The 20221-nt window shown below is 35.3% G+C and overlaps 1 long non-coding RNA gene across 1 annotated transcript in view; it reads left to right on the top strand.

The window, feature by feature from the left end:
• Positions 1–18442, top strand: part of LOC129486328 (uncharacterized) — a 314853-nt gene extending 296411 nt beyond the window's left edge. Inside the window, exon 6 of the long non-coding RNA XR_008658929.2 lies at positions 18296–18442. This is a non-coding gene — a long non-coding RNA (uncharacterized lncRNA). The remainder of the gene's footprint in view (positions 1–18295) is intronic.
• Positions 18443–20221: the final 1779 nt, after the last annotated feature.

Genomic DNA, 20221 nt, shown 5'->3' with positions numbered 1-20221 from the left:
ATGTTGAGGAATGAAGTTTAACATTTTCACTGAAGACTTAAAAATCGCATGGAAATATATGATGACTATCAACTCTCATTCTGCAGTCATTTTAATTGCTGTGTATGTGATGATTAGTAGAAATCTTATTAGCATTTTGAAAATCATATTTTCATTTAAAAAAAACTTTATGTATTTACCCAATTATGAGAGACTTTTTCTTTTCTGGACCTTAAAGCTAAAATCTATGCTTTTATGTCAAAAACAGAGAGATTGAAGAATAAACCATCTATCTTGCCTGCCTTTAGTCATGCTACCTGCATGCTTCAATATATGCACCTAATTAAAAATGGAACGGGATCAAAAGTTATAAGATGAACCTTCCATTCATGACCATGGTCCAGGACTCCCAGGGAATCCTCAGTAACACAATTTCACTACCCATGAGATGATGCACGAAGATACAGAATTTGAAAGCAAGAATTAAACTCACTGATAAATTATTTTCCAATTGAATAAATTCGCTGGAGGATCAGAAACACATTGAAGCATTGTCTTCTCTTCAGGGTGCAACCATGCTCATTGTGTAGCAAAAGTTAGTTGAAATACTCCTGTTGCTAACTGTAAGCAAGCATTTCGGATTGGTTCTCACTTTCTGGCTCCTCAAAAGTCCTTATGTAATCCTTCCTTGATCACATACTTTGGTTATGATCTAATTTCATTCCACTGGGACTCTTAAAATACAGTGTCATTGAAGGCACTCTTAATGGGTTTGTCGGTAACTTCCATTTCAGACTCATAATTTAGATTTAAAATATATACTTTTGATAAGGATATTATTCAGAAGATTAGAAAACGAGTAAGGTTTTTTTGTCTTTAGAGAATAATAAATACTTCAAAGTGTTCCCTGATGAATTTTAAGACTCAAGAACACTTTGCAAGACACAAGATAAATTATTAGTAGTAGTTTTTGCAGTTTAGATGAATATCTCTGTCATTATAATCAAGATGCTATAGTAGTAATTAAAGTTTTTTTTTTAAAGTCTAATTCTTCTTTTTCTATATATGTTTAATTGTATTTGATTTAAAGAAACACAACTTTTTTTGTGTATAAACATTTCAGAATTTTCAACGTGGATCTGCTCATATCGTGCTAGGTTTCTCCAAGAACAATATCTAATATAGTAATATAGTCTAATTCTTTTTTTTTTTTTTTTTTTTTGAGATGGAGTCTTGCTCTGTTGCCTAGGCTGGAGTGTAGTGGCACGATCTCAGCTCACTGCTAGCTCCACCTCCCGGGTTCACACCATTCTCCTGCCTCAGCCTCCCAAGTAGCTGGGACTACAGGCTCCTGCCACCACGACCGGCTAATTTTTTGTACTTTTCGTAGAGATGAGGTTTCACCGTGTCAGCCAGGATGGTCTCGATCTCCTGACCTTGTGATCCGCCCACCTCGGCCTCCCAACGTGCTGGGTTTACAGGCATGAGCCACTGCACCCAGCCAATACAGTCTAATTCTTAATGTGGAGACTAAAATAACTAACAAATTACTTTTAGCATCTTTAGTTTGTATTTATTTATTTATTACTACTATTTTTCTGTTACCTCAACATAGAAAATATCACCTCACTAGTTCACTGAGCAACAGGATAAAAAATAACACATAAGAATAGTCATTCACAATGAAACTGCTTTTCCTATTCTTTATCCATGTGTTGGTTTCTCCATTTAGAATTGGACTGAGAAAGTAATCCATGTATTTTAAGAGAAGACTGCTAACCAGACATGTCCTGCTAGCTAAAAAGTGTAATCATTTCTCCTTTAAGAAATACAATATTATCTTGGTAATTGAGTGACATGTATCACAGCTTTAGTTATATACGCACAATGTGGTTGTTCATCAAGTTTGTTACATTATAACTGCTTTATATTCAGTGTAAGGACTTATCTATATGTCACAATTACTACTTTTACGTTGTATTGTTTGCCAGATATGTAGTAATTAATAAGGGCCATAATAAAATGATGGGTAAAAAACCACCACAAACACAGTGGCTTAAGGTAAAACATCTATTCTTGCGTATCTATGCATTGGCTATAGGTTGGCTAACCTAAATTGGGCTCAGCTGGTCTGGGCTCCAAATCACAGCCTGAGTTCAAGTTTAATCTGAGTCTCTTAGTCTCCTGGGAACAGTGGGCTACCTAAGCATGTTCTTGTCATGGCAGTGACAAAAGCAGTATTATCTAAATCCCACTGCCCAATCATATTTCAAGCCTTTTTTTTTTTTTTTTATCATATCTCCTAATATCTTATTAACCAAGGCAAGTCACATGGCTGAGTCTAACATCGCTGGGGTAGGAAATTATACTTAGCTCACAGTGCAAGGGGAAAGAAAGGAAATATTTGTTCAATAATCATCTAACTTATCACAATTTGGAATTTTGCTTTAAAATTTATGGTGGAAAGTCCACTAGTATGCAGCGTCTGTCTTAGAATCTGTCCTTGGAGGCATGGTTTTAAAAGAACCTCAAATATCTTGATGTAAAGCAACCTCAAGCCATGTGCCCCCAGGGAATATTTCAGTGAGGCTCAACTGCAGGTAAGGTGCAGATTTATTTCAATGTAAAACAGTAAACTTAGCTCAGGTGGAACTTGCAACATCCACAGAGAAAAATACCAGAATCAAATGCTTGAATGAGCAGCATATGCACGAATCAGTGGTATTCAACATTACCCCTCTGCAGATTTGTGGGCCTTTGGAACCAAGGTAATACATACGCTTGACAGAAAATTCACTTTCTGTCAAGCTCCTCAATTTTTACCTTGAATTCTCCCTTTTCTTTAACCTTCTTCATGTGTGTGCACGCCTCATAGTTCTGTGATTCATTTGGAGAAATTGTTTTAGAAAATAATATGCTATCAATTTCTTAGCTGGATGTATAGGAGGAAGAAATAAAGGAGCCACATTTGGGGTGATGAAATTTTCATTTTTCACCAAGGTAAGCAGTAGTAGAGGTTGTCATTTAACCCATTACAATGGCTCACAGGAGGGAGGAATGCATGCTCTAGATGAGAAAAAAGCAGGTATGTACTTTGGATGTTCCATTGGAACATTTTGAACATTTAGAAAATGGCAAATTGGAATCACTCACAGAAATCTGTCTTTCTCAGCAAATTCGGTCTGTCAGAAAGTCCTAAAACCCTCCCATCAGTTGACAACTTTGCTGCAAAATCTATTGCTTGAGAAATGTGAGAGTAAAAATGATGTCCTCTTTCTGGTAGTGTAATAGGCAAGTGAATTACTTAATATATTTTATATTCCCCTTCCCTTCTCATACACATACCCACAGTATATTAAATTTTCATTACCTAAGTAAAAGAATGAGCCTGGCTTTAGCACAAACAAGAATTTTAGATTATAAATGTCAATGTTTATTGCAAAGCATAGTGCATGTAAAGCTTTGGCAAGATTGTGAAGTATATCATGAGATAAATTTTGTAAATCATATTTTGCTTTTATTTTGTAATCCAAAGTAAATGTTACATAGGAAGAAAATAAAAACGTGAATCATTTCTTATGCTGGGGTATATTCCTTGAAAGCATATTGATTGGGTATTAACTATGCCGCCACGTATGTATGCATGAAATGCATCATGTATTAAATGAATTTTTTAAAAGAAAGGTTAACTCTCTAAGCCAAGATGATGGGTTTGCTAAAGGGGAGAAAATCTTTATTCATGGATTTCTTTGGACTCAGGGTGATTATAATTTTCAGCTTCAGGGATTGATTTTGATGCTCTGTTTCAGGGGCTATATACTCTTGGTGAATCATTTTAAAGAATTGGGTCTGTAAGGCCGGGCACAGTGGCTCATGCCTGTAATCCCAGCACTTTGGGAGGCCGAGGTGGGCAGATCATGAGGTCAGGAGATCGAGACCATCCCGGCTAACACGGTGAAACCCCGTCTCTAATAAAATTACAAAAAATTATCTGGGTGTGGTGGCACACACCTGTAGTCCCAGCTACTCGGGAGGCTGAGGCAGGAGAATGGCATGAACCCGGGAGGCGGAACTTGCAGTGAGCCAAGACTGTACCACTGCACTCCAGCCTGGGTGACAGAGTGAGATTCCATCTCAAAATGAATAAATAAATAAATAAGTACATACATACATAATAAAATTAAAAAAGAATTGGGTCTGTATTGGAGTGATTTGATATCAGTGCTTCAGCTTCCAAGTATTATTGAAGTAAGAGCCCAAACTAACACTAGCTGTTGTACCCCAAGAGTTGAAAATTCTCTTACAATTTGTTTTAAAATGATGTGACATTTTAATCACCTCTATACACAATTTCCAAAATACAAGACCTGTCATTCAGGAGAAATTTAATAATTATTTGAAATAAAGTAAAATCTAGTTAGAAAGTCATTTGGGCTTAGAATTTAAAGTTCTAAATTTTAGTCCTATTTGTACACTGATATTGGAAATATAATTAATTACCTATATGCTTAACCATCCAGAAGTTTCTGTGCCTAAAAGTTCTCATCTGTAAATAAGGATAATCTCTTTTCTCAAAAACTTAGCCTGAGAATGAAATAATTCATGTAATATGGAATTATCATTGAAATAGTAAAACACTACACATGTGTGGTAAAACTACATAGTTTCTTACGCTCTTAAGTTTGGGATAAAAATTTATTATAATGGTGACTTATAACTAAAGTGGGATCACATAAATACAATATAATTTCAACAGACACAGTTCATTTTATGCTACTGAGGTTATGTTTTTCATTTTACTTATTTCCTTTTTGGAGGGACAACTACGTACAATCTATCCCAACCACAATAAGAGAGTTTATATATTTTTTCTAAGATAATTATGTATGTTGTTGTAATTCTTATTGTAAATATAATACATATTGTCTAAAATAATTACGGGCAAACAAAAATGCAGATAAACAAAAGGAAGAAAATACAAATCAATAATTCCACGTTTTGAGATATACCTTTCTAGTTTTATTTTATAAGTACATGTTTGCATGTGTGTATATTTACAAAAATATACATTTTTAACAACAAAATTGTTTTGTAACTTGCTTTTCAGAAATGTACTGTCCACTTTGAAAATTTTTGCAAGCCATTAAATATTTTTCTTTTATATATTTTTATGGCTGTTCATGCTACATTATATGACTCTACCATACTTTATTTTACCTATTCCCTGTTGTCAAATATTTAGTTGGTTTTTGTTTTTATTATTTTGATAAATAATGCTGCAGTGAATAATTTTATAGCAAGTTACTTACTGGAAACTTGATATATTTCCGTGCTTATTCAAGCCATCTTTTTCATTTCTCAGTGAAGTTTTATAACTTGCATAGCACTTGGATAGCACTTATTGTTTCATTCATTTTATTAAGCTCTCTCATTAGTTATTAGTTTTAAAAATGTTATTCCGGACTCTCTTTTTAATACTTTTTCCCTTTAATGAATTGACTTACACTTGCAGGACAACAATGAATAGTAGTACTAGCAGACATTGTCAAATTGTTTTTGCCTTTCACAGTTATGTTTCTATTGAAATATCAACCACTAGTTTGAGATTATTATTTACTATGTTAAAGAGGTTTAGCAATCAATTTTGTAAAATTATGAAATAGATGATGGAATTTATCAGTTTTTTTGGCATTTATTAGGATAATTCTATAGCTTTTGGCTTTTTGCCTAATAACAGGATTGGTTTTAATAAGGATTCATGTAGTAAAGTTAGCTATAGAACTGTGGAATGAAGGCTATACTTAGAGACCAAAAAAATGCTGAGAGTGAGATATGATTCTGAAGAGTATTGAATTAACCACCCTTGAAAACTCATTTATCTGATTTGAAATTTAGTTTACTTTTTGAAGTAAAAGCACTAAACCTGTTACAGAATTAATATGAATATGGAAGTGTTTTTTAAAGTATAATGTTTAAATATCAGGATGGTATCTATAATTTTATTTAGCTATACTTTAATCAGTTTTCAAGTGCAAAGATGAGCACAGTATTAATATTTCTAAGAGGGTCTTTTGATTTTCCTAGTTGCACAGGTTTTCTTTCCCCCTTAACATTTAACTGAAGTTAAATGCATGTACAGAGAAGTGTACACACCATAAATGGAATATGGTATCACAAAAGGGACTCAGCCATACAACCCCCTTCAAGGTCAAGAAATAGAACATTACCAGTATCCTAGAAGTGTAAGAGATGATTCTAATTTTAAAATATTAACAGTGTTACCTGAATCCTTTTAAGGAATCAGAATGTGTGTTACTGCTCAGCTGCATGATTAAGAAACCCGTACTTTGGCCGGGCGCGGTGGCTCACGCCTCTAATCCCAGCACTTTGGGAGGTCGAGGCGGGCAGATCACGAGGTCAGGAGATCGAGACCATCCTGGCTAACACGGGGAAACCACGTCTCTACTAAAAATACAAAAAATCAGCCAGGCGTGGTGATGGGCACCGGTAGTCGCAGCTACTCAGGAGGCTGAGGCAAGAGAATGGCGTGAACCCGGCAGGCAGAACTTGCAGTGAGCTGAGATCATGCCACTGCACTCCAGCCTGGGTGACAGAGTGAGACTCCATCTCAAAAAAAAAAGAAAAAAAAGAAACCTATACGTTGTAAGAAGAAATTTTAATACTAGAAATCTTTGGACATTTTCAATTAGAACATGTGGAATAATCAAACACCAAGATACCATGGTTATTTCTACAAGAAAAAACAGTCCTCATAACAATCAACTTTCTATGCCTTCTTCAGCCAGTTTACTGCCTTCTTCTTAATTCCCTGATATTTGAATTTTTTAAAAAAGAGGCTGCAATATTGAAAAAAAAAGTTACAAGCTGGTAAATGTGAGGCTATACATTGTTATTTTTGAGATTAAAATGCTCCTTAATTTCTGATTTAGATAATGCAATATGCTTGAAAGTTTCAGGAGTGCTATATTACATGATCTCTTTTTAACCTCATAAGAATCCTCTGACATAGCTAGATAAATGTTAAGAGAAAAAGAAAAAGAAGGCAATACCCAGAGAAACAGTTGGTATGAAGTCAAATATTTTTAGGTGCAATGGTCTAAATAAGATTCTTTATCTTTTATATCTAAAGTGAGTATCATTTACATGATAGGCTAGCTATATCTCTTTGGAAAGATCTGTATTTCTAATATGTAATAACAATTTCTGTTTTAAACTTGATGAAAGATGCTGACATCTTAGCATGGAATGGTGAATGGAAGACCTTAGATATCTTGACTGTGAGCTGTTGTCTCATACTGAAAACTGGGAAATGGGTCAGGATTCAGAGAAACTGGTCAGTGTTTTCAGGGGCTAAAAATTAAGTACTGTAGATGCCTGAGTCCTACCTAGTCAAGTTCAAATGCTTCAAATAAATGTATCTTATTGTTATTAGGGGGACATAAATGATCTAATCATTACTGGAATAATAGTTACAAACTTCACATGCCCCCAGGTTTGGGTGTACCTGAAGATGTAACATTATTTTTTCTAAATGTGTTTAATTTTCTGAGAGCTTAAACACCATCTTAGCATGGTGGAAATGAACTAGTTTCTCCTGCTTTGCTTTTCTGCTACAACAGCCCTCTCTGAGAGACGGATTCCTCTCATGGCAAGGTGTGGAAGGGTGGATTATGGGTAGGTAATAGTGTAGGCATGGGAGCAAGGAATTGTTGGTAAAAAGAAATCTTGGTTATTACTTAAAATTACTATCCTATCACAGAGACATACAAAGCCAAATTGCTATTCTTAGAATGGTAGCAAAGAGACCATGCACCAAAGGGTTGAAAGGGAAACATTCTTTTCATTTTATCTTTTCCTCAGTCTCACCCACTAATAGGTGAATGATTAGGCTCATTCCCATTTATTAATGTACTGCGTGGGAATAGATATGCATTTGGAGAGTGATTAACAGAAAAGCTTGACATGTTTATTTAGAAAAATAATGGATGAGGATTTGGCAGACATCCAGATAACCACAGATACACCAAATTTGGTCTGGGAGCTTAAAATCCTCCTCCAGAACACAGCGACTTGGCTTTTCTAACCAATCTATTTTGGCAATAAGTTCTCTGTCCTAAATGAGCCCAGGCAGAATAGGTATAAAATGCCAATGGCTTAAAAAAACATGGAAAATGACTGACATGCCTGGAACCTTGTCTATCCAAGACTATTTAAAGGCTATTTCTCTGGATGACATGTAGTCAGGGTTCAACATATCCATTATTGAGGTCCTGTGCAGCCACATACAAAAATGTCAGCAGATTTGAGACTAGTTAAATGGCAGATTCAATTTAGTAATTGTTTGCATTATAATTGTACAGGATTTGAAAATGTCAAGGCTTTTAAATGTATAAAATTTCTTCTATGTTCTCAGTAACTGCTGTATGAAATAGCATTTTTTCCTTACATTATGATTTAGTACTATCATTATATGTCCTTGCAACTGTGGACTTTGAAGTCTTCTTTGTAAAGTCTCCAATAACTTACTTCATAAAAAGGCTGACAAAAAGAAGAGGGCAAAAATTTAAGTAAGGTTGTATTGACTTTCCTTAGGATGGCATTTTTATTGGACTTTATGAATGACTGAAAAGGAATTTACAGAGAATATCAAATACAAGTCCTTCATTTAATAAAGTGTGTTCACACTACACCATATATCAATTAAACTAAAAATTCAGAACATAGTGTATTATATATGAAGAGTAACTAAAAGGGAAATGTTACTCTTTTAATTTTCTCTTTTTCTCAATCTTGACCCATGAACACTCGTAGAGGAGAGTGATAGGCATAATTTTTACCATTTTTAGAAACAATTTGGTCTTCATTTTAGGTGATATCTCAGAGAAAAAAGTCTATATCCCTTGATCATTTATGCTGAAGGTAAAAGATGTCTTTAAGGTCATTTCGCTTAAGGATAGCTGACAGCTATTCTTAATTGGGCTGTTTGTATCTGGACGGCCCCTTGGTTCCTTGTCCCAGTGGTTCTCAGCTATTTATATTTGCAGCAGATGTTGAAGATTTCCTTTTAAGTTCTAAGAATAACTTGGTTTGGTCATAAGTTGGCTATGATTTCCTTGGGAATCCTATTAGGACTTCATTGCTAATTATATTTACAGGGTGAGTTTTGGTAAATCGGCCCTGCAAACATTTAAGGATTCTAGCAGAAAGAATGAACTTCAGTGTATCTGCTTACCTGCAATTACAATGAGTCCAGAAGAAACATAACTTTGTCCTTTGTCATATTTTGCTTTCTTGAATGGATCAAGCAACTCTTTCTCCGTAACAGTTACAGAGATAGTTTCTATAAACAAACAAACGAGTTTATTTTTGAAGGATTTGAGCAATAAACTTGGAAAGCCTTATGTGGTCTTATAAGTATTTTGTGTACTTATAAGTATTAAGTTATCTATACATGTAATGTCTAATGGCTCTTATTTTCTAGTTTATTCTGTGAACACCCACTCACAAAGGAAATTTGTATTCAACTTCCCTTCTTGCATTTCCTGGCCTGACCCTCCAAACAGTCATTTACTTATTCATTCAATCATTCAGTCACTGCCATGGTTTGAATGTGTCCCCAGAGTTCATGTGTTCGAAACTTAATCCCCAGTGCAGCAATGTTGGAAGGTGGAGCCTAACGGAAAGTGTTAAGGTTAAAAGAATTCCACTCTCATGAATGGATTGATGCCAACTATAAAAGGGCTCAAGTCTTTGACTTCAAAATCTTGCTCCCACTCCCCCTCTCTTTGCTTTTCTACAGTGGGATGACATATGAAGAAGACCTTTGCCAGGTGCTGGCCCTTCAGTCTTGGACTATTCAGCCTCTAGAACCATGAGCCAATGTATTTCTGTTTGCTATAAATTATCTAGTCTCTGGTATCTTTTAATAGCAGCACAAGGGAAACTAAGACAGTCACTTACTCACAAGTATATATCAAGCTCCTTTTATGTCCCAAGCATAACATACTATTACTATTGGAAAACAAAAGTGAATAAAACATAACTCTTTCTGTCAAGAACTTTCAGTCTTTTAGCAAAGTTACGACATATACAGGTATTTATTATATTGCTATTTATTGGGAAACATTAAATAAGAGGTATTTCAGAGTTGAAAGGAGGGATAGTAAGGAGGGAAACTGCAGTATAATATTTGTACATACTGTATTTGTTTATATGTGTATATAACATTTTGTAAATATGTATAAACTTATATATAAATATTTGTAGATAGTGTGTTTGTGTATATGCTTTAGTGGTAATGCTTTCTGTTTCATTTTGTTACCACAGTACTTTGTTAAAAGAGCATCTTGAAGTATTGTTAGGAGAAGTGACTAATTTAGAGGGTTCCAAGACCAATAGATATCCTTCATCCAAAATTCCATTTCTTGGCCCTACATGTAAAATTGATGACTTTCTCCTTTGTTCTCTTTGTATACAGTGAACACAAATATGTAGAAAGTGTTCCAGGATTGCAAATACTTCTTATTGTCTTGTGAGCTAAATTTGTAACCTCAAAGCTAATAAGCAATCAGAAAATATTCGTTGAATGAATTAATTTGGGAAGGCCAGATAAATAGCATCCCTCTATTAATTAGAAATTACTTTGGACACTGTAATGAAGACCCAAAATAATACTGATGTAAGCAAGATAGAAGTTTACATTTTGGGTGTGTGCAACAATCTGATATAAATAGTATAGGTCTATTTTTGCCATTTCATGATGTCAGAGACCCAAGTTTCTTTATTTTATGCTGTCAGCATCAATAGGGTTTTGCTTTTATTTATTTGAAACCAATATAACTTACTGTATTACCTAAAATCCTGCTAGCCAGAAGCAAAGGAAGAATGTGGACTTAATCACTTTCAGACTTTATTCAGGAAGTTGCACAAACCACTTTCATTCATATCCTGTTAGTCACAATTTGTCATGTGGCTGCAGGTAATTGAAAGCATGGCTGAGAAATGTAGGCATTAGTTGGGCAGCCATATGTCTCAGGTAATTGGATCTAGTTAGCAGTTTCTGCTAGTACACATAGTGTAAGCATAATATCTATTTCAACGTGATTTATTATGTTATATATCCACTATAGAATCTGGCACCTTTAATTCTGGGTATGTGAAATGAAGAACCCCAACTTATTCTCTCAGAGTTTTTCTAGCTGAAGTAAGTAGCTCCTGATGTTCACTGATTATCAAAATTTTGATTATTAGAGGAACTAACATCATTTTAGAATTTTCATGTATATTTTTCAAGAAAACAATTTATTTCTGTGTTAGATTGACGCTGCCCTTCCCCTTTAGGAATATAATCCAAATAGAATAGATCACCTATTTTCCTTAATATGTGTTCCAGATGGCTTATTGGTTCATTGTTCACTAGGCATTGTGCCAGGTTGCTGAGGTCTGTTGAAGGCAGGGTTACACATTTTTGATTAAAAATAGGCAGGAATCTTTATTGTATCCAGTCTCCTTCACCTTAGTAATACTCATAACAAATGACAGATTACAAAATAAAACCATTAGCTCTGTTTTACATAACAGGAAACATCAGGAAGATCATATGGTTTGCCAAACATCATAGGGTAGATTTCTAACAGAACTAGACGCTTAGGCACCTGAACTGCGTTATTTTCCCTATTTGTCGTATTTCTTTAAATATCAAAGAGTTGAGGGAGATTTCAAGCACAGCTGGATTTTGTCACGTCATAGCGTGACTGAACTGATTAGGGGCTACTTTGTGGTCATTTCACATATCAGAGAACAGAATAGGAACTTCCTTTCCTTTGTTGCACGAAGTTTGCTTGGCAGGTGGTGAAATTCAAGGAGATGAGCTTTGACTGAAACACATAGATGTTTTAAGTAGTTAGTAAATTCTTCCAGATAAAAGTAGATGATGATTTGTAACACAAGTTGGAAGGGTTAATTATTTTTCCCCACTCCACATAATTTATTTCCCCCCACTCCACATAATTTAATAAGTGTCAGATTCTTAATGAGTACATATGCTTTAACACCTTTGACTTCCTGAAAGATAATATGGGGTTGTATATTAAAATTCTATTACAACTCAGATGTGAAGAAAAAATGGAATGTCTTCATTTAGTCTATATTAAGTCTTGTCTGTCTCCTAAGTATTCACTTGGTAATTAATTGCGAAGAAAATTAATTCTTAGTGCTATTCAATTTTTATTTGATATGATTTGTCTCTGTGTCACCACCCAAATCTCATGTTGAATTATAATCCCCAGTGTTGGGGGAGGGTCCTGGTGGGAGGTGATTGGATCATGGGAGAGGATTTCCCTCTTGACGTTCTCATGATAGTGAGTGAGTTCTCACGAGATCTGGTTGTCTGAAAGCGTGTAGCACTTCGTCCTTCACTTTCTCCCTCTACTGCTCTGGCCACATGAAGATTGTACCTACTTCCTCTTTGGCTTCTGCCTTGATTGTAATTTTCCTGGGGCCTCCTCAGCCATGCTTCCTGTACAGCCTGTGGAACTGGGAGTCCATTAAACTTCTTTTTCTTATAAATTATCCAGTCTTAGGTAGTTCTTTATAGCTATGTGAGAATGGACTAATACAATATTTTAGTGCAATAATGTAATGGATGGCATATAGTCTTTCTTAGATAACGTTGTTCTGGTGCCCAGCCAATCTTTCCCTCTGTTTGCCATTCTTCTAAAGATGGCATCTAGCAGTATAAAGACTTATATATATTTTTTGTGAGACGGTTACTTCTTGACCTCTTCTGGTCTTCATCAGTGGGTACTGGCTGTCATATGCTATCTCTTTGCCTTCCAGATTCACTTTGGTATCCATTAGCTTCAGATATTGGAATTCTCTCCATGTCTTCCCTCTAGCCCACTGACCTAGTGGTGCTGTCTCAGAGTGCCATGGGCAGCCACACTGCAGCTCTATTTAGCTTGATTATGGATCTCCGAAAGTGGGAAGTGCTCATGAGAGCTAACCTCAAGCTTTCTCTGCCTGACAACTTGCACATCTCTGACAGCAGGTGAACAGGGAACATAAAGTTTTTGCCATGGGCATTATAGCCTTCAGTAGTGGATAGAAATGTCTCATTTACGCTCTGGGAGAGTGCCATGAACTGAGTTACTGACCTAATGAAGAGGGAGGCAAATATTTGAGGAGAATTTTTCTTGAGAGATTCACTTAACATTCTTTCTGTAGCAAGTTCTAGTGGCTATGCATTGAAGACTCTAGCAAATGCGGGATGTCAGTGAAACAGAAAAGAAAGGCAGATTTGAGCATATGTATGTCATGTCTATTTGATTCAAATACTAAATTATTTGCAATGGGACTCCTGTGGGATCCCAAAACCTGATCCCTTCAGCCAACACACAGATCCTAGTTTCTTGTTCTACTGTACTCATATGACAGAAGAGTTATTATCCCACTAACATTACAGCTATTGTTGAGCTAAAAATATATTTGGTCCACTCTTTTTGCAACTATCTGTCCTCCCTCTCATTCACACTCCCTGATGAAAGGCAAGGCGACTTTTTTTCTATTGTTTTCATATGTGCAGTAATGGACAAAGAGAGAAAGCAGAAATATTATTTTTTCTGTGTAGATTTTAAGGAGACTCACTAAATACACACAAGCCAATGACAAAAATAAGGTTAACTTCTCTGGGAAGAATGAAGCACCTGTTACAAAGTGAACTTAATACCCCAGGTCTGAGCTGCAGTCCACAGAAAACAGGCCTAGTAATCAAATAATTTTGGAGAATTCTGAACGTTATGTTTCCCTTTTGAAACAGACAATACAGATTAGCTTGTCATGGGGTCCTACAATTAAAAACTGAATTTTGCACAACACACTGTTGCCCAGGGTTGCCCATCGTTCTTAGACCACAAGATCATTGTTCTTTAATTGACTTTGTGGGGGAACTTCTCACAAAATCATTCGAGAAATGTTGAACTCTGGAGCATAATTCAGAAAATGGTGGTTTAGGTACCAAAATCCTTAAGAAATCTTTTTTTTCATAAATGAAAAAGATTTTAATGCTTGACAAATAATCATTTTCATATCTGGAAATTTCCTTGGTATTTGATCACATGGTATCAGGTGCATGTGTGTGTGTGCGTGTGGGTGTGTGTGTGTGTCTATATTTACTTCACAAATAATGCCAATTTTCCTGCTGAAGATATGTTTATTCAGATGTTTTGTTTATTTCAGTGTTATATCATTCCAAGCAGTTCCACAGCCAACAGTGGTAGATGCCATTTACGTTTCCTCTTTCAATAGTAAATGCTGCAGCCCTTTTGTCTTTCCTAGTCAGACATGCCTGGCTACTTTCACAGAAAGAAAAAAACAGTATCTTCCAGCTGCTTGCTAGACTACTATTTTAGTCTCATTTAATTATATTCTACAGATATTTTTAAAGATTAATAAGAGAGGATAGTTCATATTTTTTTACAGCAAAATTTTCTCAGTTTTGTTGTTTGTTACTAAAGCCAAATTGAAAAAAGCTCCTTAAGAAACACAAAAATATCCTTTTTTTAAAAGTGCAAATCGTGTTGAAATCTATCCACATTTTAAATGTTAGTACCTTGGCATTATTTTTTTCTCTATCAAGTGTTACTTACAATTCTGATTTTTTTTCCTCGGATGTTGATATTTATGTATTTTACCAACTCTTGTCTTGGCCTCATGTCAGGCTGCTGCTGCTGTCTCAGAATTATAAGTGAATATTGAGGCTGCGACCCTTCTGAGGCTTTACCACATGTGTTGAGTTTAGCCTTTAGCAAAACTGTATTAGACCTTCATCAGCATATGTCTCCTTGTCATAGGGAGCCGATGAGAGGTTGCAGAGCAGCTTGAATTCCAGCCATTTTCACTAAAAGTAGCAAATAATGGATTAAATATTTAATTAGACAGGGAAGATTCCAGATTGGAAGAGATTCAATTACAACTTTTACAGAGCAAGTATTCAATTTGCATTTCCCAGGGAAAAAACACTGTTAAGTGATCCCTCTGTAAATTATGCAGAAAAACTATTTCATTCCCCAGAATGTTTTCCAAGGATCAAATATATAAGTGTATATGCTGGATATAACACTCTTACCTTCAGATAAGATTATAAATGAGTTTTACAAGATTTCCTCTTTCTCAAATGTGGATGAATAAAGTTTGTATGGATGGAGTCACTGAGTAAATCATTGGAAGGCACCGTATTGCAAAAGTGAAACTGTTTTGAAAGATGGAAAACCTTGGTTCTTGTACCAGCTGTGGCTCTCATTAGTTGTGCCACCTTGGAGAAGCCACAGCTCTCTGGGCCTTAGTTTCCTCATCTTTAAATTGAATGACTTGTCTGCATAAATTTAATTGACATCAACATTCTTAAGACCTCACTCATATTTCTGCTGACTTCACATTCTCTCATTGTCTTCTGTGGGTGGTCCTATAGCAATATCTGTGGGAACTTGGATATACGGGTTCATGACTTACTGTATCTGCTGATTTAAAGGAAAACCCAAGGAAGAAAGAAAAGATAAGCACCAAACTCAGAAACTTTATCTAATTGTTTTATAGTTAGTAATGTAAAATATTTCATCATTTGTGATACAACTTTATCTTAACTCCTGGACAGACCCTTTCCCAAAGGCGAAGTGTAACTCCATTTCGAATTACTTATTAGTTGTTGATCATGAGATGTTTTTACCATTGTATTGTCAATGCCTTAAGACTAGCCTCTATAGGCAGAGCGACTGGCAATGTAGACTATGCCCAATTTTAGCCCCTTCCTGGATCTTCATTCACCTGGTTTAGAGGCCCACTGTTCTTGGCTTGCTTTTCTGCTGCTGTCAAATAATAAAACACACCCAGTTTCTACTCTGTTTTGTCTCTTTCTAGAAGTCTGCTCACCTTTATATATTCTTCCTTAGTTTACTGATATAATTCATTTTATTTCTAGTAACTGACTGCAACATTTTTCCTTCCCCTTAGCAATGGATTCTTCTGAATTTTCCCTTTTCCAAATGCTTCTAAGTTAACATTTTCCTGGGCTTTTGAATATAGTTTTTCCTCAGAAGTATTTAGTGGATGAATGTGAGATGAACATCATTGATGATTTGAAAGGCTTCAGGATAATGAATGTAAAAGTGTTTTTTAAAAGTAAACATAATGTCATATGGAAGCCAGGATGTCTTGGGAAAGACATAAAATACAGGATGTCTAGAAACTCTGGAAACACAAGTGGCTATATAATGTCATCAAGGACCTCTTCAATCTGTATAAAAATAATAGAGTATTTTATGTTACCAAGTTTAATGGAAACCCTGTATGGGAGATTCTGTGTTTTAAAATGTTGACTAACTTCTTAATAGAACATTTGTCTTAAGTTTATCAGTAGGTTCCAGCTGTTTATAGGAGAAATACAATGGTGACAAATTATGTGGAAATGTATTTCTTACATAAAGTCAACCTGGAGATGGCCATTCTGGGGCTGGGTTGGTATTTCCACAGTGTTTTCAGTGACAAATTTCTATCCTCTTGCTCTTCCATTTTTATACATAGCTTCAATGTTCCATATTACTTCATAATAAGTAAAATGACTGTTGAAAGAAGGAATAAAGGCCAAAAGCAAGAAGAGAGCACCCATCAGCTGAATCTGCCAGGCTAAGAGTCCCACACAGCACTTGAAGTTGCATTTGATTTAACAGGTCTAGAGAGAGGCAAGGAAAACTTGGAAACACAGAGTGTTATTTCTGTTGCCATCTAAAAAGGGGCTTCTTTTTCCAAGGAAGAAGGGGACAATGGAGGCAACAGAAATATCTTTAGAGATAAAATAAGAAATCTCTACCTATACATGAAACCCCACATTTTATAATTGAGGGAACTGAATCCTGGTGATATAAAGTGATTTACCAAAGATTACAAGGAACTAGTGATACAAAAGTTGAAATAAGTTATACAATACAATAAGTACAGTAAGATGATACTTCTCCAGGTGGTATCATCTGGGGAAGACCAACTGACCACTTAGATCCCTCCTAAAAGGTAGCATTTGCTTTGATCAATCTTTGTTAGCTTGTGATCCTGAGAAACTTGCTAGAAATGCAGACTCTCAGGCCTCACCCCAGACTTGCTGAATCAGAAACTCTGGGAGTGGGGCGCAGCAATCTGTGTTTCAAGCAGCCAATCAGATGATTCTCAAGCATTAACATTTGAGAACTGCACCTTTGATGATTTTACTGTGGCCCGTAGTCTTCAACTTAGCTCCTCACGCTTGTTTTAATTAATTCAGCAGAACTAATTCAGAGGCGCTGACTCATGCTCACAAAAGGCACAAAATACCCACAAAAATAAAGTCATTTCATTGATTTACAATAAAAAGTGGAACTGTCAGGCAGATCAGAAATACATGTCATTCTAACCAACACAGTTTTCCTCCCTGAGGGCAATTTTGTGGGAAACCAAATTATGAGAATGAAACTTGGAGAGCATTTTCTAGTTCCAAGTTTCAGGATTCTAAATCTACATGTTTTATATTGTGGAGATCACTAAAGTCTTAGTAAATTTACAATCATATAAGCTAAGGAAATTGGAGGGACAATGTCTATATAATCTAGACCAGTATTGTCCAAAACAAATACAATGTCAACCACATAATTTTAAATTTTCTAATAGCCATGTTAAAAAAGAAATAGGTGAGATATATTTTAATATATTTTATTTAACTCAATACATACAAAATATTTCAGCAACAATCAATAAAATTATTAATGAGATAGTTTACATTTTATTTTTTAACGGTTTGAAATGTGGTGTATATTTTGCATTTATAACACATTTTAGTGAAGACTAGCTACATTTTAGATGCTGAATAGCCATGTGTGGTCAATAGTTACCACAGTGAGTATTTTGGCCTGGATGATCTTTATACTCTCTCCTGTTTTTACTATGAAATCAATTTGGTGAGTCATACTAATGGTATTAGTTCTTATTAAAGAGAATAAAGTAAGCAAGAATGTGAGATGGCATAGGCCCCCTGTAGGGGCCTGCTGGACTCCACACCCCTAGTATGGAGAAAAAGGAAAAATTTTGAGTCCCTTGAAGGAAATTCCAGGCATATAGCTAGCCCTACAACCAGCAATTACAGAAGTGAATGAATAACCTACTAAGTAAGAAGATAAAGAATAGCCACCCCAGTAAGCCAGAGCCACAAGATGTTTGTTTTGCTGTAGAAACTAAAGATAACACCGTGATATATGTCCTTGAGTTTTTTTTTTTCCAGAAACCAGGACCCCTACCTGATGGAAAATGTCAACTGTTGTCACGTAGACCTCAGGCAGACTGGAACCAAAAAATGGATAAGGAAGTTCTTGAAATTTCTCAGCTCCTAACTCACTTTTTTTTTGTTTTTTTTTAATTATACTTTAAGTTCTAGGGTACATGTGCACAACGTGCAGGTTTGTTACATATGTATACGTGTGCCATGTGGGTGTGCTGCACCCATTAACTAGTCATTTACATTAGGTATATCTCCTAATGCTATCCATCCCCACTCCCCCTACCCCATGGCAGGCCCCGGCATGTGATGTTCCCCTTCCTGTGTTCATGTGTCCTCATTGTTCAATTCCCACCTATGAGTGAGAACATGCGGTGTTTGGTTTTTTGTCCTTGCGATAGTTTGCTGAGAATGATGGCTCCTAACTCACTTTGAAACCCCCTTCCCCTCTGCCTTTAAAACACCCTTGTTTGTAAGCTATCAGGGAGTTTGCATCTTAAGCATTAACTGCCAGGTTGCCTTGCTTGGCTCCCTACAATAGATGCTTCACTTTCTCCTGCTGCATATCTCCATGTCGGTGTTTAGCTTTTTCTTTGCACTGGGTGAGCAGATGCAAGTTTGGTTATAACAAATAGTGTAATATAGAATGGAAAATATAGAAATGCATTTGTTTAGCAATGCATGTGTATAGATGTGTGTTCTAGGTCATAATGTAAAATGTAGTTTTGATTGTTTGGTTTTTCTAATCATAAATCTCATTTAAAAAGTTGAAAATCTTCTTTTTTATATTGATTTAATCTAGTCCCTTGACAGATTATTCCACAATATAGACATACTGTGTTCTATGTATCTATTTCCTTATTGGCAGATATTTAAATTGTTTTTCCTTTTTCTCTTTTACAGAAAATACTGCCAAAATATGTCTTCTTGTATACTTGTTCTGGTGATTTTCTGAGAGTAAATACTTAAGAATATAATTGCTATGTCAACTTTTAGGGTATGTGTTTTTTTTAGTTATATTTTAATGCCATCAAAATGCTCTCTAATGTGACTGTATTTATACTTTCAGCAGCAGCTTGTGATAGTATGTGTTTTCATGCATCCTCACCAGCATGAAATACTATCTTCTTTTAATTTGTATTCCTCCCGTTACTAGTGAAATTATGCCAACTTTTCTTCACTCTTACTTTAAGCATTTGTATTAAGTTACACATTAATATAGTTAAGGAATTTTATAAGGATAGTTATATATATAATCGTGTATAATCTTAAGAAAATTGACCACTTCTTCCATTTCCTTAAGTAACCACTTCTAATCCTTTTGTCTGTTTATTTTGATATTAGATAGTTGATATTAAATAATATTTATTAGATATTTAAATATAGTTACTTAAATATGTTTGAAGTAACCTTATAACAATGATAATTTAGCTCTCCTTCTCCCCACCTCCCATCCCAAGTCAGTCTCACATCCTTTATATGCTTTTATCTTCCCATTATCATAATTTTAAACAGATCAATATTCAGTGCTTGCATTTTGTATTACTGTGTGAACATTATTTAATGCTGAGTCATGTAATGCTATGAATACGTTTTTTCCCTGTATGCTTTCTTTTGTTGCACAAAGTTAAATATTGGCTTGTTTCTTTCCACTGATTTTAAATTTAGATACTTATCATTAGTTCAGCCTAAGTGCTCCAAAATTGTCTAGATAGCAAGACTTTTAGATGCATCACTGATTTGCTCAAATTCATCTTCTGAGAAACTTTAACCAAAATATTTTTGACCTACTCTGATATCACCTGGCTTGCCCCCTATGTCTGGTTAATAGGTTTCAGCGTGGGAAATTTCTTTTGCTTTTCTCCTCTGTTGTAACTTCTTTTTCCTGCTTCCTTCTACTTTCTGATGTATTGCTTAAGTTTCATTGAGCAG

This window comes from Symphalangus syndactylus, chromosome 1, assembly GCF_028878055.3.
Source record: "Symphalangus syndactylus isolate Jambi chromosome 1, NHGRI_mSymSyn1-v2.1_pri, whole genome shotgun sequence".
Lineage (NCBI taxonomy): Eukaryota > Metazoa > Chordata > Mammalia > Primates > Hylobatidae > Symphalangus > Symphalangus syndactylus.
Note: the sequence above shows the minus strand (reverse complement) of the source record. Positions and strands in the feature narration are given on the sequence as shown.